This window comes from Elaeis guineensis, chromosome 2 (assembly GCF_000442705.2).
Source record: "Elaeis guineensis isolate ETL-2024a chromosome 2, EG11, whole genome shotgun sequence".
NCBI lineage: Eukaryota > Viridiplantae > Streptophyta > Magnoliopsida > Arecales > Arecaceae > Elaeis > Elaeis guineensis.
This window is the reverse complement of record NC_025994.2, coordinates 21,915,843-21,932,832: the sequence shown is the minus strand read 5'-3', so window position 1 is coordinate 21,932,832 and position 16,990 is coordinate 21,915,843.

Here is a 16,990-nt window from a genome sequence, read left to right as displayed (position 1 = left end):
ATCATGGTTAGGTTATTTATTTTTTTTGCTTCCCTTCTCCTGTGCCACATTCACTCCTCTTCTCTCTGGCAAGCAACAAGGCCTCCGATACCAATCCTCCTCTTGCTTGGATATGTCCCAATCCTCCTCTTCTTTGATCTTCTCCCGGTGGCAACGGCAGCCTCCACCTCCCCCAGCATCCCCAACAGTGGGTTTCAAGCATCCATAAGTCAATGGAAGCATAGGACTGTGAGCTCCCCGACATGGAGGAACATGAAGCGGAGCGTGGCAATTTCTCTATAAATCCCTCCCCTCTATCTGAATCACCCGAATCGTCCTTAATCTCAATTGATCATCAGGGAAACTCTTTGGATTTCCTCTAATCTTTTGTTGATTGTGCTCATGATTCATCGATGATTCTTTGTTGGAGTGAAGATAAGAGGCAGGAGGCCCTCATCTATCTTTCATCTTCTTCGGATCCCTTTGCCACTATTATTGATCGGATTTCATCAGGAGGTGAAGCGTACCTGCTCTCAGGTATCAACAACGAGAGCAGTCGAGCAGAGATGCAGCCGAAGCATAGCGAGGGGGAGAGGAATGGAGTTGCAGTGAGGGCGGAGATGAGGCGGTTGGGCGGAGCCATGAGCAGTTTTTTTTTTGTTGCATTTTTTTTTGGAAAAAATGGGTGGTAAACGAGTTGGGCCTTGTTTTTTCTTTCTTGTTTTTTTAAGTTGGTTCAAGTTATCTATTTAATAAACAGATTAAATGGGTCGGGTGACCTATTTATTAAATGGATTAGGTTCAGATTTGAAAATCTGATTTGTTTAATAAATAGATCGGGTTCAGATTTGGTATTTTCTGATCCAATCCACATCTGATCTGATTTATTTATGATTCGATCCGATTTGATTGCCATCTTTACAAAAAGCCGGTTGCTGTCGGTGCCTCCTCGCTGTGTGGCTGTGTCATCCAGCCCTTGCCTGCCTCGAGGGCTCTCATGAGTGGATGCAGTGGAGGGTTTGGGGGCCTCCGAGCAAGAGGGGCCTAAAGCAAGGGCTTTGGTGGCCTTACCCTTCAGCCTCTCTGGGGGTACATGCTTCTTCAACTATCCAAGGTGACCCATATATATTTGTTCATATTAAAGTCTTTTTTTTTTCTGTAATTCTCTCCAAATGTCCACATCATACAGATATTGCCAAGGTTTTCCACTCAGATTTCTTTTTCTTGGTTTCACCAGCTGATACGGTATTTCTTTTCTTGTGAAATATATGCTCAATAGAGAGATCCCAGCATACTGTTGATTGATTAGAGAGAGTTTGGGAGGTGATCCAAAAAAGTAGACGCCAAGAACTGAAGCAGGAAGTGTGTCATCTGCCGAACTACGATTTTCGACTGTGAAACTAGTGTACTCGGCTTGATTAAAAAAGGAAAAAGAAAAAGAAAAAATTATTCGGCCCTGTTCCGTGGGCGGTGCTTACCACTGATAACTGATAGTGATGAAGACAGGTGAGGTTTGTTTTCTTTTCTCCTTAATCTGGCAGCAATGCTGTGTAGGGGATCAAGAGGGGATACGTTTTTAAAACTGACGAGGCGAGTTGGAAGTGGAACTACAGGAATCTTAGCACGGGTGACACAAATCGACATTCTTGGGAATAAGGATAAACTAGTCTTCGCAATATTGGTGGTATTCTAGTATTATCATGGTGCATGCCATCGTGTATAGAGCCCTCATTGGAATAGTTTGTTTGCATGCTTCGTCTCCCAGACGAAGATTGGATGTTTAGAGCCACAGTTTGTCTACTTGGCATGCTAATATTGCAAGCTTATAACATGGTTTGGAGCATGTTTATTTTGATCACAATGGATCTTGTGATTTGTAGACCACCGCTTGACATGATGGATCTCTCACTATTTGCATGCTATAGGTCCCGATCGTATGCCCAAAATTTTTTGCATTGCAGCAAGGGTCTAAAAGTCAGAATTGTGCTAACAATACCTATTTAGTATAATTTGAATCAGTAAAACCCTTGCATCATAACTGTTGGTGCAGAATTTCGTCGTTGTCGGAGAAGCTGGAGTCGAGGGGATCGCGGCCACCATCGGGACCTGCAAGAAAAGTCTAAACCGGAGTTGGGGGTGCTCCGGCAAGACCCTCCAACGCTCAAGTCAGTACTCTGCTTCAACAGAAATGGAGCACTCGAATGGGATTTTAGAAGAGTTTAGAGATAGTGCTTAGAGCTTAGAAGAGAACGTATCTGGGGGTCTCTTTTATAGATGGGAGAGCGTAACCGATTGACAGCGACGTCCGTAACTGCCTGGTAGTGGGCCGTTCGGGGCCACATGGCGTTTGTTACGGAGAGTGGAGTGGTGTCCGTTGTCGCGACTTGCCGGGGAGTTCGGACCGGATGGCTGAAGCTCGGTTGGGACATCTGGTGGAGAGGAATAGCTCTCTGTCTCAGCAATCTAAGAGAAGCTCGGATGTTTTTGAGGTTGCTGACGGATTAACTGTTGTTGGGAGCCTTAGGTGTTGATGCTGCAGACAGAAGTCATCTGCTGTAGAAGCCCGGACGGAAACTTTCTGTTGGAGAAATTCGGCTGGAGTCTGATTGCTAGAGAAGTCTGTCTGAAATTTATCTAATGTAGAAGCTTGTCTGAAGACTGTCCGCTGGAGAGGTCCGGTTGCATGAGAAATCCGACAGAAGGTCGACCGGTAGAGAAATTCGGAAGGCACTATAGAAGGTTGACCGATAGAAGAGTCCGGAAGATGTTGTGGAAGTTCGTCCGCTGGAGGAGTCTGGAGGACACTGTTGAAGTCCGGTTGATGCTGTTGAAGGTTGATGGCTGGAGAGGTACAGAAGACACCGGAGATAGTCGGTCACTGTAGAAATCTGGTTGCTGGAGCCCGTCCGTTGTAGAAGTTCGTCTGGAATCAATCTGCTGTAGAAGTTTGGATGGAGTCTGATTCTTGCAGAAGTCCAGAAGGAGTTGTGAAAGTTCATCTGCTGGAGGAGTCTGGAGGATACTGTGGAAGGTCGAACGTTGGAGGGGTCCGGAGGGAATTTGTCTGTTAGAGGGGTCTGGTTGGCACTGTTGAAGTCCGGTTGGCACTGCTGAAGATTGATGGCTGGAGAGGTATGGAAGACACCGGAGATAGTCGATCACTGTAGAAATTTGACTGCTGGAGCCTGTCCGTCGTAGAAGTTCATCTGAAATTCATCCGCTGTAGAAGTTCGGACGGAGTCTGATTTTTGCAGAAGTTCGGAAGGAGGCCGCTTACTGTAGAAGCTCGGATGGAGACCGATTGCCGTGGAAGCTCGGATGGAGACCGCTTATTGTAGAAGCTCGGTTGAAGTTGTAGAAGCTCGGATGAAGACCTGTTGTCGTGGAAGCCCGGATGGAGACCGCTTATTGTAGAAACTCGGCTGAAGTCTACTTGCAATAGAAGTTCGGATGGAATTCGCTTACTGTAGAAGCTCAGATGAAGATCGATTGCCGTAGAAATCTGGATGGAGACCACTTATTGTAGAAGCTCGACTGAAGTTGTAGGAGCTCGGATGAAATTCGAAAGGCGGTCGACAACTGTAGAAATTTGGATGGAGTCTGATTACTGTAGAAGTCCTGCTGCTGGGGAAGCCTAGACATTGACGAAGTCCGGAAGAAGCTCGGAGTAAAGTCGATCGTGACAGGAGGAAGTCTGAAAGAGATTCGGAGAGTAGTCAATCACTGTAGAAAATCAACTGATAGTGAAGCCCAGAGAGCATTTGGAGCAGTCCGATAGATGACTGAAAGAGCTCATTATTGGAGAAGTCCGGAGGGTACGATAGGAGTTCGTCCGTTGGAGGAATTTGGAGGATACTGTGGAAGGTCGACTGCTGGAGGAGTCCAAATGGTACTGTGGAAGCTCGAACGGTCGGGGGAGTTCAGAAAGATGCCACACAAGGTCAGAAGCCGGAAGAGTCCTGGGAGGGTTGGCCTCTTACGAACTTCGACTGGGATTATTTTATACCCAATACTAGTCCCCTTACTTCCGAGTTCGGGTTTCGAATGAAGGAATTACAGAGAAATTTTCACAGCCGAAGTTGCCCCCCTTAGAGACTGAGGATTTTTTACAAGAGTTTTCTTCCTCGTTGAGACGAGGTCCCTTGTGTTTTAGATGTAGTTCATTTTTCCTTATCTCTGATGAAGCTCGTCGCTTTCTCTTTTTCTCTTCCCTTTTTTTTTTATGTTTGGGTGAGGGTTTTTCCTCTACTCCTAACAGGGTTGTAGGGGTGTAGAGGAGCCGTTGAGAAGGCTTTTCTCCTCATCCGGTCTTAAACGATCAGGTCTTCGTTTGTGTCAGGATGAGGTTCTCCTCCTATTCCCGACACAGTCAATTTCAGCTCATGTTAGGATGAGTTTTCCTCCTGTTCCTAACAGGGCTGTGGGGGCACATAAGGGCCATTGCGAGGGCCTCTCCCTCCATCCGATCTCTTAATAACCAGGTCTTCGACTTTGCTCATGTTAGGATGAGGTTCTCCTCCTGTTCCTAACATGGCTGTGGGGGCGCATAAGGGCTGTTGCGAGAGCCTCTCCCTTCATCCGATCTCTTAATAATCGGGCCTTCGACTTTGCTCATGTTAGGACGAGGTTCTCCTCCTGTTCCTAACATGGCTGTGGGGGTGCATAAGGGCCATTGCGAGGGCCTCTCGCCCCATCCGATCTCTTAATAATCGTGCCTTCGACTTTGATCATGTTAGGACGAGGTTCTCCTCCTATTCCTAATATGGCTGTGGGGGCGCATAAGAGCCGTTGCGAGGGCTTCTCCCCCTATCCGATCTCTTAATAATCGGACCCTTGACTTTGCTTATGTTAGGATGAGGTTCTCCTCCTGTTCCTAACATGACTGTGGGGGCGCATAAGGGCCATTGCGAGGGCCTCTCCCCCCATCCGGTCTCTTAATAACCGGACCTTCGTTCATATTAGGACGAGGTTCTCCTCTTATTTTTGACACGCTTAGTTTCGATTGTCTTAAGGAGCTACTCCCTGTCATTATAAGTTCATGCCAAAAGAAAAAATATGTGAATATGAAACTTTTACTTAAGGTAAAGTTATCGATAATACATTCATAAATTTTTTGAATTCCACGATCGTGGAAGGTCCGCTCCTCCGAGCTCTTTTAGATAGTATGTTCCGGGTCGGACTACCTCCCTAACCTCATACGGGCCTTCCTAGTTTGGGGCAAGTTTCTCTTGGTTCTGAGGTTGTGAAACAGCGGCTCGCCGAAGTACTAAGTCCCTCACTCTAAAGGCTTTGCTCTTGACCCGGGAGTTGTAGTAGCAGGCTACTTTCTGCTTGTAGGCTGCCATCCGAACTTGAGCTGTCTCCCGCTTTTCTTCAAACAAGTCGAGGTTGGCCTTAAGATCCTGTGAGTTGCGCTGCTCGTCGAATGCCACGACTCGCACCGACGGAAGCGTGAGTTCAATCGGGATAATGGCTTCTGTTTCGAAGGCTAAGGCAAAAGGGGTCTCCCCCGTGGGCAGTCTTTGGGTAGTTCGGTATGCCCATAACACATGATAAAGCTCGTCTGCCCAAGTTCCCTTTGTTTATTCAAGTCTCGCCTTGATTCCTTGGAACAGAGTCCTGTTGGTCACTTCGACTTCATCGTTTGCTTGTGGATGGGCTACTGACGTGAAGTTATGGGAGATGTTTAAGTCCTCACAAAATTTAGCAAATCTTGCTCCAGCAAATTGTCGCCCATTATCAGTAATGAGAGTTCTGGATAAGCTGAATCTACAAACGATTAACTTCCAGACGAAGTCCTGCACTTTAGCTTCTGTGATTTTCGCCAAAGGTTCAGCTTCGACCCACTTGGTGAAGTAGTCAATTGCCACCAGGAGAAACTTCCGCTGCTCGGACGTCATGAGAAAAGGTCCAAGGATATCCATCCCCCATTGTGCAAACGGCCATGGGGCACTCAAGGGTGTAAGTTCGGAGGCGGGCTGTTTTTGGATATTCGCATATCTCTAACACCGATCACACTTTCTGACATATTCAATGAAGTCGTGGTACATTGTAGGCCAGTAATAATCTTGTCAGAACAGTTTGTGGGATAAAGATCTGGCCCCCAGGTGACTTCCGCAGACTCCTTCATGTACCTCCCACTAGACAAAGTCGGCTTTAGAAGGCCGGAGACATTTCAGGAGGGGCAAAGAGTACAACCTCTTATACAGTTTGCCCTCATAAAGGATATATCGAGAGGCCTGGTTTCTAAGCTTTCGAGCTTCTTTTGCATCATGAGGAAGAACCCCGTCTTTGAGGTATGCAACCAGTGGGTCAATCCAGCTGGGTTCATGGCTGATCTCCATTACAAGCTGCGGTTCTTCCGTACTTGGACATTTCAGAACTTTGAAGAGGACTTCTTTGGGTAGTTCAGCCAGAGCCAGTGTAGCCAACTTGGAGAGAAGATCGACCCTAGTATTTTCTGCTCTTGAAATCTGCTTGATGTCAAAGCTGCCAAAGGCAGGGATGATCTCTTTCACCTTTTTGAGATACTTGGCCATACTGTCCTCCCGAGCTTCATAGTTTTTGCTGACTTGTCCCACCACTAATTGAGAGTCACTGTAGACTTGGAGTTGATCTACTTCTAATTCTTTGACGATCTTCAGTCCTGCAATCAGAGCTTCATATTCTGCTCCATTATTTATCGTAGGAAATTCGAAACGCAGTGCGTACTCTGTGATAATTTATTCCGGATTGACTAAGATCAGGCCCGCACCCATGCCTGACATGTTGGAGGAACCGTCCATATAGAGGGCCCAAAAACTATCAGGGAGATCTGTTCTTTCCTCAGGGGAGTTCGACTGGAGCCCTGGGTTGTCAGCTTCACCTCGTTCAAGTTTGGCTTCTTTCGGGATAGTGCATTCCACTATGAAGTCTGCTAATATCTGGGCTTTTATCATTGGCCGAGGTTGATAGTTGATGTCAAATTTTGTGAGCTCGACCACCCATTTCGCTATCCTTTCGGAAGCATCCGCTCGATGCAGAACTACCTTAATCGGCTGGTCGGTGAGCAGTATTATGGTGTGCCCTTGAAAGTAAGATCGGAGCCTTCGGGCTGCAATCAACAGGACGTAAGTTAGTTTCTCTAACTTAATGTACCTAGTTTCGGCGTCTCTCAATACTTGACTTATGTAGTAGATCGGCCGTTGAATTTTTACTTCTTCCTTAACCAGAACTGCTGCGAGAGCCACAAGGGAGACCGCCAGGTACAGAAACAACTCCTTTCCAGGTTCGGGTTTTACCAATAGCGAGGTGAGCTGAGGTAGTTCTTCAATTCTTCAAACGCTTGCTGACATTCAGTGGTCCAACAGAAGTTCTTCGGCTGCTTGAGAGTCTGAAAGAAAGATAGGCACCGTTCAGCCGACCTTGAGACGAAGCGATTCAGAGCTGCTACTCTCCCAGTAAGGTGTTGAACTTCTTTTATTGACTTCGGAGCGGTCATTTCCTGGATGGCATGAATCTTTTTCGGATTTGCTTCGATCCCGCACCCCGATACCATAAAGCCCAAAAATTTTTCTGAGGTTACTCCAAAAGCGTACTTGGTTGGATTCAGCTTCATCTTGTATTTTCGAAGGGCGCTGAAGGTCTCCTCAAGGTCGGCGACATGGTTTATTGAGGATTTACTTTTTACAAGCATGTCATCCACGTAGACCTCCATGTTGCAGCCTATCTGCTCTTCGAAGATCTTGTTCACCAGCTGTTGATAGGTCGCCCCTACATTTTTTAGGCTAAAAGGCATGACTCTGTAACGGTAAAGACCACGGTCAGTGATAAAAGTAGTCTTTTCTTCATCCTCTGGTGCCATCCTGATTTGATTGTAGTCGAAGAATGCATCCATGAAAGTGAGAAGCTCGTGGCCCGAGGTTGCATCCACCAATTGGTCAATTCTGGACAGAGGGTAATTGTCCTTCGAGCAGGCTTTGTTCAGTTTTTTGAAGTCTATACACATCCTCTACTTGCCATTCACCTTCTTGACGAGAACCACATTGGAGACCTAGTTCGGATAGTTGACTTCTCTGATGAACCCGGCTTTTAGGAGTTTATCAACTTCCTCAGCTATTGCCTTCTGCCTTTTTAGTGAATGATCTCAGATTTTTTCCTTCATCGACCGATGTTTGGGATCAACAGCTAGACGGTGTTCCATGACTTCCGCATCAATCCCCGGTATGTCCGTCGAAATCCAAGCGAAAACATCCATATTTTTTTTGTAGAAAATTGATGAGCCGTGTCCGTACCTCTTCTCTCAGGTTGGAGCCAATCTTCACCACGTGCTCTTCATTCCCATCGTTCAAAGGAATTGAGACAAGATCTTTAATTGGCTCACCCCGTTCTTCAGAAAGGTCGTCGTGGGTGTCTAATCCATCAACCGGACAGGGGTCAGACTGACCATTTCTTTGTAAGGTTATGTTATAGCAGTGTCTTGCCAGGACTTGATCTCCTCTGACCTCTCCGACCTCTTGGCTTGTAGAAAATTTTAATTTCAAATGGTAGGTCGATACCATAGCTTGGAGGGCGTTGAGGCCAGATCGGTCGAGTATTGCGTTGTAGGTAGATGGCGCCCTTACTATCAAGAAATCCACTTGCGCTCTAGATTGTTTCGGACACTGACCTGCAACTACGGTCAAAATTATTACTCCTTCCACTGGCACAGCATCGCCAATGAACCCTACCAATGGAGAGCTTATCGACCCTAATCGATCGTCCGAAATGGATATTTTTTGAGAATACATCGTAAAATAAAATATCGGTAGAGCTTTCATTATCAACAAGAATACGACATACATCATAGTCAGCAATATTTAAAGAAACTACGACCACATCATTATGGGGAATTGAATCTCCTGGGCATATTCTTCAGTAAAGGTTATAGATTCTTCAGTCCTCTGCTACTTGGGCAGTCCGGCCGATCCACTGACTGCTCCCCACTGGGGTCCTCCAGAGAGGGTGTTGATGATCCCAATTGGAGGCTGATCTTCAGGCTGTTCTTCCTTCCTTGGTGGCTCTAATTGTGGTAGGGCCCTCGGTCAATCTTTCCTACCTTTAGGCCGACGTCGGATGAATCTGTTGAGCCGACCTCATCTAATGAGCTCCTCGATCTCATCTCAGAGCTGAATACACCCCTCCGTGTCGTGGCCATGGTCACAATGATAGAGGCAGAACTTGTTAGGGTTACGCTTCCTGGGGTGTGTGCGCATCCTTTCCGGCCTTGCAGCTGCTCCCTGATCTCCATCAGCACTTGAGTTTTTGGAGCATTGAGAGGGGCGTAGCTGTGGAATCTTCCTGGGGGAGAGCTTCATCGAACTCTGTGGTCCAGACTTATCTGCCTACGAGCTCGGGGGGGGTTCGGACACGCTTGTGTCTGGGGGGAGTTCGAAAACGTGGTCGAGCGAACCTTTTTCAACCGCGGGCTTGCTGGAGTCACCCGCCTGCCGCTCCTTCGCGGCCTCCTCGTCCTTCAGCTTGAAGGCTTCCTCTGCTCGGGCATATCCTTCGGCCCGAGCCAGTAAATCAGCGAAGTTCCTGGGATACTTCTTTTTCAAAAAAAATAGAAGGTCATTCTTTTGAAGACCGCTCTTCAGGACGGCCATTGCAACTGATTGGTCCAAGTTTCAGACCTCCAATGCGGCAGCATTAAAATAGTTGACATAAGTTCAGATGGATTCTCTCTCTTTTTGTTTGATGTTGATGAGGGACTCCGAACCTCTTCGGGGACGTCGGCTGCTGATGAAATGAGCCGCAAACTGGTGGCTCATTTGATCAAAGAGAAGATAGTACCTGGCTTCAATGTCGAGTACCAATTTCTTGCTGCTCCCTTCAAGATAGATGGGAAAGCTCGGCACAGGATGGCGTTTGACGCGTCATGAAGCAACATCATTGTCTGAAAGGCCTCCAGGTGGTCAACTGGATCCGAGGTCCCATCATAGCTCTCAAATTGAGGGAGGTGAAGTTCGATGGGATCCATTCCTACATAATCCTTTGAGAAAAAGGAGGGTCAGTATAGATATCCTCACCATAAGCAGGAGGAGCATGGCGGAGCTCTTCGATCTGCTGGTTCATCTCTTGGAATCTTGATCCAAAAGATCCTCTCAATCATGAATCTCGAGGATCTTCTGGTAGAACAGAGGTAGGGATCCTCTGGGGGTGGAATCATGATCAGATAGAGGACTCTCTGCCCTCTGCTTCCCCTTTTCGGGGGATACAGGGCGACTGGCCCAAGTGGGCCGCCCGATCGTCAGATTCTGGAACTTCGATGATGCTCTTTCCAGTCGCATAGATGTCTGCGGCTATTGTTGCTGCTGCTGCATGGTCTGCACTGCTTCGGTGAGGCTCCTGACCTGTTGAACCAGCAGGTCAAACTGCTCCATACCGACTGCCGTTGCCGGAGGAGGAGCCTGGAAAACTAGAGAGGAGACTGGAGCTGGCAGATCTTGCTGAGATCTGGCCATGGAGGACGTAGATCGCCTGGTGGATGCCTTTCGGGGAGGCATCAGGTTGGGATCTGGCCAGAGAAAAAGAAGAAGATGTCGAAGAAGATGATCGGAGACAGTCCCATTGAGTACTTCTTTAAGAACAAGGGTCCTGCGAAGACACAGCCCCTTCCTCTAGCGCCAATTCTGTTGGTGCAGAATTCCACCGATGCCGGAGAAGCTGGAGTCAGGGAATCACGACCGCCGTCGGGACTTGCAAGAAAAGTCTAAACCGAAGTTGGGGGTACTCCGACAAGACCCTCTGATGCTCAAGTCAGTACTCTGCTTCAACAGAAATGGAGCACTCGAATTGAATTTTAGCAGAGTTTAGAGATAGTGCTTAGAGCTTAGAGGACAACGTATCTTGGGGGTCTCTTTTATAGATGGGAGAGCGTAACTGATTGACAGTGACATCCATAACTGCCTGGTAGTGGGCCGTTCGGGACCACGTGGAGTTTGTTATGGAGAGTGGAGTGGTGCCCGTTGTCGTGACTTGCCGGGGAGTTCGGGCTGGATGGCTGAAGCTCGGTTGGGACGTCTGGTGGAGCGGAATAGCTCTCTGTCTCAGCAATCTAAGAGAAGCTCGGATGTTTCTGAGGTTGCTGATGGATTAACTGTTGTTGGGTGCCTTAGGCGTTGATGCTATAGATGGAAGTCATCTACTGTAGAAATCCGGATGAAAACTTTCTGTTGGAGAAATCCAACTGGATTAAGACACACCATAACACTACTCACTGACCAGCCGATTAAGGCAGTTCTACATCGAGCGGATGCTTCTGGAAGGATAGTGAAATGGGCGGTCGAGCTCACGAAATTCGACATCAACTATCGACCTCGGCTGACGATAAAAGCCTAGATATTAGCAGACTTCATAGTGGAATGCACTATCCTGGAAGAAGCCGAACTTGAATGAGGTGAAGCTGACAACCCAGGGCTCCAATCAAACTCCCCTGAGGAAAGAACAGATCTCCCTGATGGTTTTTGGGCCCTCTATGTGGACGATTCCTCCAACATGTCAGGCACAGGCGCGGGCCTGATCTTGGTCAATCCAGAAGGAATTATCATGGAGTACGCACTGCGCTTTGAATTTTTTGCGATAAACAATAGAGCAGAATATGAAGCTCTGATTGCAGGACTGAAGATCGTCAAAGAATTAGAAGTAGATCGGCTCCAAATCTACAGTGACTCCCAATTGGTGGTGGGACAAGTCAGCAGAAACTATGAAGCTCGGGAGGACAGTATGGCCAAGTATCTCGAAAAGGTGAAAGAGATCATCCCTGCCTTTGGCAGCTTTGATATCAAGTAGATTCCAAGAGCAGAAAATACCAGGGCTGATCTTCTTTTCAAGTTGGCTACACTGGCTCTAGCTGAACTACCCAAGGAAGTCATCTTCGAAGTTCTGAAATATCTAAGTACGGAAGAACCACAGCTTGTAATGGAGATCAGTCATGAACCCAGCTGGATTGACCCACCGGTTGCATACCTCAAAGATGGGGTTCTTCCTCATGATGCAAAAGAAGTCAGAAGCTTAGAAACCAGACCTCCCGATATATCCTTTATAAGGGCAAGCTGTACAAGAGGTCGTACTCTTTGCCCCTCCTGAAATGTCTTCGGCCTTCTGAAGCCGACTTTGCCTAGTGGGAGGTACATGAAGGAGTCTACGGAAGTCACCTAGGGGTCAGATCTTTATCCCACAAACTACTTCAACAAGGTTATTACTGGCCTACAATGTACCATGACTCCATTGAATATATCAGAAAGTGTGATCGGTGTCAGAGATATGCGAATATCCAAAGACAGTCTGCCTCCGAACTTACACCTTGAGTGCCCCATGGCCGTTTGCACAATAGGGGATGGATATCCTTGGACCTTTTCCCATGGCATTCGAGCAGCGGATGTTCCTCCTGGTGGCAATTGACTACTTCACCAAGTGGGTCAAAGCCGAACTTTTGATGAAAATCACAGAAGCTAAAGTGCAGGACTTCGTCTAGAAGTCAATCGTTTGTAGGTTCGGCTTACCCAGAACTCTCATTACTGATAATGGACGATAATTTGCTGAAGCAAGGTTTGCTGAATTTTATGAGGTCTTAAACATCTCCCATAACTTCACGTCAGTAGCCCATCCGCAGGCAAACGGCGAAGCCGAAGTGACCAACAGGACTCTGTTGCAAGGAATCAAGGCGAGACTTGAAAAAGCAAAGAAACTTGGGCAGACGAGCTTTATCATGTGTTATGGGCATACCGAACTACCAAAGACTGCCCACGGGGGAGACCCCATTTGCCTTAACCTTCGAAACGGAAGTCGTTATCCCGATTGAACTCAAGCTTCCGTCGGTGCGAATCGTGGCATTCAACGAGCAGCGCAACTCACAGGATCTCAAGGCCAACCTCGACTGGTTAGAAGAAAAGTGAGAGATAGCTCAAGTTCGGATAGCAACCTACAAGCAGAAAGTACCCGCTACTACAACTCTCGGGTCAAGAGCAAAGCCTTCAGAGCGGGGGACTTAGTACTTCAGCGAGCCACTGTTTCACAACCTCAGAACCAAGAGAAACTTGCCCCAAACTGGGAAGGTCCGTATGAGGTCAGGGAGTAGTCCGGCCTGGAATATACTATCTAAAAGAGCTCGGAGGAGCGGACCTTCCACGACCGTGGAATTCGAAAAATTTACGAATGTATTACCGATAACTTTGCCTTAAGTAAAAGTTTCATATTCACATATCTTTTCTTTTGGCATAAGCTTATAACGAAGGGAGTAGCTCCTTCAGACAATCGAAACTAAGCGTGTCAGGAAGAAGAGGAGAACCTCGTCCTGACACGAACGAAAGCCCAATTATTAAAAGACGGATGGGGAGAGAGGCCCTCGCAATAGCCCTTATGCGCCCCCACAGCCATGTTAGGAACAGGAGGAGAACCTCGTCCTAATATGAGCAAAGTCGAGGGCCCGGTTATTAAGAGACCGGATAGGAGGAGAGGCCCTCGCAACGGCCCTTATGCGCCCCCACGTCATGTTAGGAATAGGAGAAGAACCTCGTCCTAACATGAGCAACGTCGAAGGCCCGATTATTAAGAGATCGGATGGGGGGAGAGGCCCTCGCAACGGTCCTTATGCGCCCCCACAGCTATGTTAGGAATAGGAGAAGAACCTCGTCCTAACATGAGCAAAGTTGAAGGCCCGATTATTAAGAGATCGGATGGGGGAGAGGCCCTCACAACGGCCCTTATGCACCCCCACAGCCATAGTAGGAACAGGAGGAGAATCTCATCCTAACATGAGCAAAGTCGAAGATCCGATTATTAAGAGCCGGATGGGGGGAGATGCCCTTGCAACAGCCCTTATGTGCCCCCACATCCCTGTTAGGAACAGGAGGAAAATCTCATCCTAACATGAGCTGAAATTGACTGTGTCAGGAACAGGAGGAGAACCTCGTCTGACACAAACGAAGACCTGGTCATTTAAGACCGGATGAGGGAAAAGCCTTCTCAATGGCTCCTCTACACCCCTACAACCCCGTTAGGAGCAGAGGAAAAATCCTCGCCCAAACATAAAAAAAAAGGAGAGAAAAAGAGAAAGCAATGAGCTACGCCAGAGATAAGGAAAAAATAAACTACATCTAAGACACAAAGGATCTCATCTCAACGAGGAAGAAAACTCTTGTCAAAAATCCTCAGTCTCTAAGGGGAGCAACTTCGGCTGTGAAAATTTTCTGTACTTCCTTCATTCGAAACCCGAACTCGAAAGTAGGGGGACTAGTGTTGGGTATAAAATAACCCCAGCCGAAGTTCGTAAGAGGCCAACCCTCCCAGGACTTTTTCGGCTTCCGACCTTGTGCGGCGTCTTTCTGAACTCCCCCGACCGTCCAAGCTTCCACAGTACCATCTAGACTCCTCCAGCAGTCGACCTTCCACAGTGTCCTCCAGATTCCTCAACGGACAAACTCCTATCGTACCCTCTGGACTTCTCCAATAATGAGCTCCTTCAGTCATCTATTGGACTGCTCCAAATGCTCTCTGGGCTTCACTATCAGCCGATTTTCTACAGTGATCGACTACTCTCCGAATCTCTTTCAGACTTCCTCCTGTCACGATTGACTTTACTCCGAGCTTCTTCTAGACTTCGTCAATGTCCGGGCTTCTCCAGCAGCAGAACTTCTACAGTAACTAAACTCCATCCAAGTTTCTACAGTGGTCGACCGCCTTCCAAATTTCATCCGAGCTTCTACAACTTCAGCCGAGCTTCTACAATAAGCGGTCTCCATCTGGGCTTCCACGGCAATTGATCTTCATTCGAGCTTCTATAGTAAGCAAATTTTGTCCGAACTTCTATTGCAAGCAGACTTCAGTCGAGCTTCTACAATAAGCGGTCTCCATCCGGGCTTCCACGGTAACTGGTCTTCATCTGAGCTTCTACAACTTCAGCCGAGCTTCTACAATAAGCGGTCTCCATCCGGGCTTCCATGGCAACTGGTCTCCATCCGAGCTTCTACAGTAAGCGGCCTCCTTTCGGACTTCTGCAAGAACCGGACTCCGTCCGAACTTCTACAGTGGATGGATTCTAGATGAACTTCTACGATGGATGGGCTCCAGCAGTCAGATTTCTATAGTGACTGACTGTCTCTGGTGTCTTCCATACCTCTCCAGCCATGAACTTCAATAGCGCCAATCGGACTTCAACAGTGCCAACAGACCCCTCCAACGGACAAATTCCCTCGGACCCCTCCAGCGGTCGACCTTCCATAGTATCCTCCAGACTCCTCCAGCAGACGAACTTCCACAACTCCTTCCAGACTTCTGCAAGAACCGGACTCCGTCCGAACTTCTATAGCGGATGGATTCCAGACGAACTTCTACAACGGACGGGCTCCAGCAATCGAATTTCTATAGTGACCGACTGTCTCCGATGTCTTCCGTACCTCTCCAGCCATCAACCTTCAACAGCGTCAATCGGACTTCAATAGTGTCCTCCAGACTCCTCCAGCAGACGAACTTTCACAACACCTTTCGGACTCTTCTATCGGTTAACCTTCTATAGCGCCTTCCGAATTTTGCTACCGATCGACCTTCTGCCAGATTCCTCATGCAACCGGACCTCTCCAACGGACAGTCTTCAAACAAGCTTCTACATCAGACAAATTTCAGATAGACTTCTCTAGCAATCAGACTCCAGCCGAATTTCTCCAATAGAAAGTTTCCATCCGAGCTTCTACAGCAGATGACTTCCGTCTGAAGCATCAACACCTAAGGCACCCAACAACAGTTAATCCGTCAGCAATTTCAAAAACATCCAAGCTTCTCTTAGATTGCTGAGACAGAGAGCTATTCCGCTCCATCAGATGTCCCAACCGAGCTTCAGCCGTCCAACCCAAACTCCCTGGCAAGTCGCGACAACAAACACCACTTCACTCTCCGTAACAAACTCCACGTGGCCCCGAACAGCCCACTACCAGGCAGTTACGGACATCGCTGTCAATCAATTACGCTCTCCCATCTATAAAAGAGATCCCCCAGATACGTTCTTCTCTAAGCTCTAAGCACTATCTCTAAACTCTGCTAAAATCCCATTCGAGTGCTCCATTTCTATTGAAGTAGAGTACTGACTTGAGTATCGGAGGATCTTGTCCGAGCACCCCCAACTCCGATTTAGACTTTTCTTGCAGGTCCCGGCGACGGCCGCGATCCCCTCGACTCCAGCTTCTCCGGCATCGGTGGAATTCTGCACCAACAATAACCATGCATTTGGCAATTTAGGAATAATTTCATACGGTAGTTCATAGCTTGCATATGTGAGCTAAATTCAGTATCAGGAGCAGTCGATAAATTATCGTCAACCTGCAAAGTTCTCTGCAATCAACTTATTTCAATATCACCAAGCTATGCAGATCAAGATTCTTATAACACTTCAAGGTGAAAGCTGAGCTTCCATCAGAATCTATCTATCACATGACACTTTGAAACCTCATCCTCAAACTCCAAGAAAGACTAAAATGCCCTACAAAGTAATTTTCAAAATAACTGAAAATACACCGGCAATGTAGAATTATACACGAAAATAGCCAAATATGATAACAATGAAAAAAAAAAAAAAAAAAAGCCGACCTCCTGATGGGGGACTTAACTAAAAGTGTGGAGACGTACGAAGCCAGTCAAAACAGAAAAGGATGAGAAAACAACCGTCACCTCCACAAATACGAAATTTTTTACTCTTCTGTGATGTATTTGACTCATAAGAATGACTTCTCACGGGTGCTGCATTTCCCCATTTTTAGCTTGGGAGCTCTATGATCGCGCCTGCAAAAAGGGAACGAGGGGTGCAGGCAATTTCTTTTGTATTTTTCTTCGTTTCTAAATAATCTATCCTTTTTTAAAGAAAACCTAAAAGGCATTCGAACTTTGACTTAAATATCAAATAATCTATCCTATTTTAAATATCAAATAATTATTTGAAGAAGACGACGGCAATGATGATGACATTGCTCGTTTTGCTTCTAGAGAGATATATCAGGAACGA